General features: G+C 46.0%; 2 pseudogenes; both read right to left on the bottom strand.

The window, feature by feature from the left end:
* Positions 1–438: 438 nt before the first annotated feature.
* LOC102481254 (dymeclin-like) lies at positions 439–2,695 on the bottom strand (annotated as a pseudogene).
* Positions 2,696–2,717: 22 nt separating this feature from the next.
* On the bottom strand, positions 2,718–4,013 carry LOC102482086 (dymeclin pseudogene; annotated as a pseudogene).
* Between the last annotated feature and the right edge of the window lie 418 nt (positions 4,014–4,431).

The raw sequence follows: 4,431 nt of genomic DNA, 5'->3' as shown, positions 1-4,431 counted from the left end.
AAGGTCTGGGATCTTCCTCGTCTCCAGCAGAGAAGCGTGTGCACATTTATGAGTGGCTGCACTGTTCCACTGTGCACTTGACACAAACTCGCCACCTCTCCTGGGCTCCTGAGCTCCCTCGCACAGCACTGTTGCAGCCTTTCAGGTCTGGGTCTGACTGAGTGACGTAAGGTGTGTTAGTTTTTTTTTTCTTTTAGCAAGTTTTTACATTTTTTAATGAGGTGTGCACCCAACTCCCACCCCTCACACTACAATCTCAGCTGAGTGATACGCTGCCAACCGCAACCAGCACCAACTCTCCAAAGTCTGTGGGAGAAACACACATGTGGAATCTTTAATAGAAGACACATTGGGCGATCTGTCTACTGCCATTCCCCAGAAATAGTGATGAGAGGGCTGCAAGACTGGAGGGAGGCCAGGGCAGAGGCCATGCTGCCCTCAGTCAGAGTCCATTGTGAACAGCTGGCTGTCCTGCAGGTCCCAGTACAGGCCTGCTACTGAGTTGTAGACCAGAGACCAGCGTAGGCGATAAAGAACTCCTCTGGCTGTTCCTCTTCCACATATTTGAATTTCGGTTCTGGAAATTTCTTCAGCCTGTCTTTGGGCAGTGGGACACCATCTTGTTTGATGATTTCCAGGACCGTCTCCACAGACAGCTCAGCTCCAGCCTGTAGCAATCTTGAGCTAAAGAAGGTGATCACCAGGTCAAGACTTTGCATTATATCCTGGAATGAAGAATGAGTTCGAAATTGTTCACAGAGAATTCGTTTGGGGAACCAGCAGTTAACATAATGGCTATGTCGCTGGACTCCCACGTAGTCGACCGCGGTTCGTGTCCCGGACCCGGTGGCTTAAAACTCACGCCGGGCGCGTGTGCGTGCGTGCCCAAGATCCCGAGAGGAGAATGGAGGAGAAGGGATTGTGGCGTGACCATCCCCCCTGGGGGGTGATTTCTCGCTTTCTGTCTCTATGTCTCTCTCTGTCTGTCTGGCGAGCGCACGCGCCCTACAGTGAAAATCTCTCAAAAAAAAAAAAAAAAAAGAATTCGTTTGAAAAGCAGTGCATATACCAAGTTCGGGTTGTGGTGAAGAGAATTTGTCAGGAAGGAATTGATCACTAACATCATTCGAATCACTTCTTCTGTAACACTTAGGTCTTGTGCATAATTTGGTAGAGGAACAACTTTGGAACTCAGTGAACCTCTCTGGGATTATGCAGCTTGTTCTACAACTTTCTTGTGCTTTTTAGACAGCAGAGAAAACAGATGATCCTCTGGCAGCATACTCATGGGGAGAATGAAACTATTGACACGTTGGCTGGCACTGCCAAGCAATTTGTGTGAAGATACTTATGTCTCGTCCTTGTCATGTTATATTAAATGGCTCTTATTATGACCAGAATCAGGAGACTCCCCAAGGAAATTTCAGTTAAAACCTGTTCTGAATACCAAGTAATATTTTTTAATATCACTTCATGGATAGATCTATTGAAGCCATCATCTTCTGGAAATATCAACATATTATAAGGGCTATATACATATGGTGTGAATTTCTTTCTTCAACACGATACAGGATCTCAAGAATTGGTAAAATGAGGTTTTCCATATCTGTGCGAGCCAACATGTATGTTCCGATATTACTACTCTGATGGAGCCAAGTGTACAAGAGGAGGGTTGCTTGATCGTACGTCTGCTGTTCACACAGCGCTGTATACAAACTGTGAAAGTTGATCTGGAAAGCATGTGGAAGGGACACGGGGAAAGGACTGCTATCTTGTGTGTTCTTGAAGGACATAATGACCTGTCTATAGGGATTCAGCATGTCTGGAGCGTATGTCAGGTTAGCCAGCACCAGCATGAGCAGGAGACTCTGCTTAGCCAGAGGGGAAGAAAGTTCTGGAGAGGTCGTCGCTTTGCTGCCCACACCACCTAGTGTGAAGACAGTCCAGAGTCCAGTGGCTACTCCTGATACAAGTCCATAAAGCTGTCCTCTCCCTTCTAATTGCTGTGCGAAAGCCTGGGCTCCTGGAGGAGGTGGCTTTTCTTGTCTGATCAAGTTATATAATAAGGTTGTCACAAGTTTGCTGGTGTACGGAAGACATGGGTCGTGCATCAAATACTTATGGCTGATGCTCTGACGCAGAACTTCTTGTGGAAAAGTTGGCAGGAAAGGAAAACAACCAATGTTGTTATAGCTTCTACTGATATTTCATGTGTAATATCAAGGAGTGGAATATCAGTGATTAATTGCATCAAACAGCAGAGAAATTCTTCCAAAAAATCTTCTGAGTCAGAACGGTAACTGCCAGGAGATTTTTCTTCATAAGGGAAGTAAGTTCTTCTGACATCTCACAGATGAACACTTTCAGCAAACAGCAAATAATAAAGCATTGTTTGCCAAATGAAGACGTGGTTCTGACATTTTGCTGCAAGTTTAGTTCTTTGCTCTAGAAAGGAAGACCTTGATTAGTGCACCGAGAGTTCCTGTTGGAGGATTGTTTTCAACTAAAGATTTGCAGACTGAAAGGGTTGCCTCCTCCAGAAGCTTCCAGTCGGTACTGCTAGATGGTGCAGGGAAAGAAAAGGAGAGAAGCTGATTCCAGAAAGGGTCCTTTTCAGAGACAGATTCTGTGCCTGATAACTTTTTTAAGTTTCGTTTTTTGGAAGATCACCGATTCTGCTGCTATTCGATGCCATCTTCTAATCTGGTAGATAACCTATCCACTTCATGGATAGATCTATTGAAGCCATCATCTTCTGGAAATATCAACATATTATAAGGGCTATATACATATGGTGTGAATTTCTTTCTTCAACACGATACAGGATCTCAAGAATTGGTAAAATGAGGTTTTCCATATCTGTGCGAGCCAACATGTATGTTCCGATATTACTACTCTGATGGAGCCAAGTGTACAAGAGGAGGGTTGCTTGATCGTATGTCTGCTGTTCACACAGCGCTGTATACAAACTGTGAAAGTTGATCTGGAAAGCATGTGGAAGGGACACGGGGAAAGGACTGCTATCTTGTGTGTTCTTGAAGGACATAATGACCTGTCTATAGGGATTCAGCATGTCTGGAGCGTATGTCAGGTTAGCCAGCACCAGCATGAGCAGGAGACTCTGCTTAGCCAGAGGGGAAGAAAGTTCTGGAGAGGTCGTCGCTTTGCTGCCCACACCACCTAGTGTGAAGACAGTCCAGAGTCCAGTGGCTACTCCTGATACAAGTCCATAAAGCTGTCCTCTCCCTTCTAATTGCTGTGCGAAAGCCTGGGCTCCTGGAGGAGGTGGCTTTTCTTGTCTGATCAAGTTATATAATAAGGTTGTCACAAGTTTGCTGGTGTACGGAAGACATGGGTCGTGCATCAAATACTTATGGCTGATGCTCTGACGCAGAACTTCTTGTGGAAAAGTTGGCAGGAAAGGAAAACAACCAATGTTGTTATAGCTTCTACTGATATTTCATGTGTAATATCAAGGAGTGGAATATCAGTGATTAATTGCATCAAACAGCAGAGAAATTCTTCCAAAAAATCTTCTGAGTCAGAACGGTAACTGCCAGGAGATTTTTCTTCATAAGGGAAGTAAGTTCTTCTGACATCTCACAGATGAACACTTTCAGCAAACAGCAAATAATAAAGCATTGTTTGCCAAATGAAGACGTGGTTCTGACATTTTGCTGCAAGTTTAGTTCTTTGCTCTAGAAAGGAAGACCTTGATTAGTGCACCGAGAGTTCCTGTTGGAGGATTGTTTTCAACTAAAGATTTGCAGACTGAAAGGGTTGCCTCCTCCAGAAGCTTCCAGTCGGTACTGCTAGATGGTGCAGGGAAAGAAAAGGAGAGAAGCTGATTCCAGAAAGGGTCCTTTTCAGAGACAGATTCTGTGCCTGATAACTTTTTTAAGTTTCGTTTTTTGGAAGATCACCGATTCTGCTGCTATTCGATGCCATCTTCTAATCTGGTAGATAACCTATCTATAAACCTGCATTTGCACAAGGCAACCTGTCTCAGCCGGCTGGTCCATCCGCTTCCAGCTCGGTGCACTGAAGTTCCCGGAGGCAGAGTAATCAGGGGAAGCCCCGGTCGCTGCCTCAGCTCAGGGAGGTGCACGATCAGGCCTCCATGTTTCCATGTCTCTGTCGCTGCAGCTCTGGCTCCGGCTGTGGCTTGGATCCGGCTCTGCTCCAGTCCGGCCGCGGGCCTGGCTAGTGACAGGGAGGGAGGCAGAGGCCCTGCACATGGCCCTCCTGGGGCATGTGTCCCAGGTGTGATAGGATTTTAACCAAGGGAGGCAAGGCAGGGCTCTTGTCACAAGCCTTCTTCGTCCGGGGCGCCCTCTATTGGGAACAAATGGAGAGGAAAAAGGGAGAGGACTACTCTGGACAGAGGGAATAAGGCACAGACAGGCCTGCCAGCTTCCTGATAGAGGAGAT

This window comes from Tupaia chinensis, unplaced genomic scaffold, assembly GCF_000334495.1.
Source record: "Tupaia chinensis unplaced genomic scaffold, TupChi_1.0 Scaffold000308_1, whole genome shotgun sequence".
Classification (NCBI taxonomy): Eukaryota; Metazoa; Chordata; class Mammalia; order Scandentia; family Tupaiidae; genus Tupaia; species Tupaia belangeri.
The sequence above is the reverse complement of the archived record's forward strand: the minus strand, read 5'-3'. Positions and strand labels throughout refer to the sequence as shown.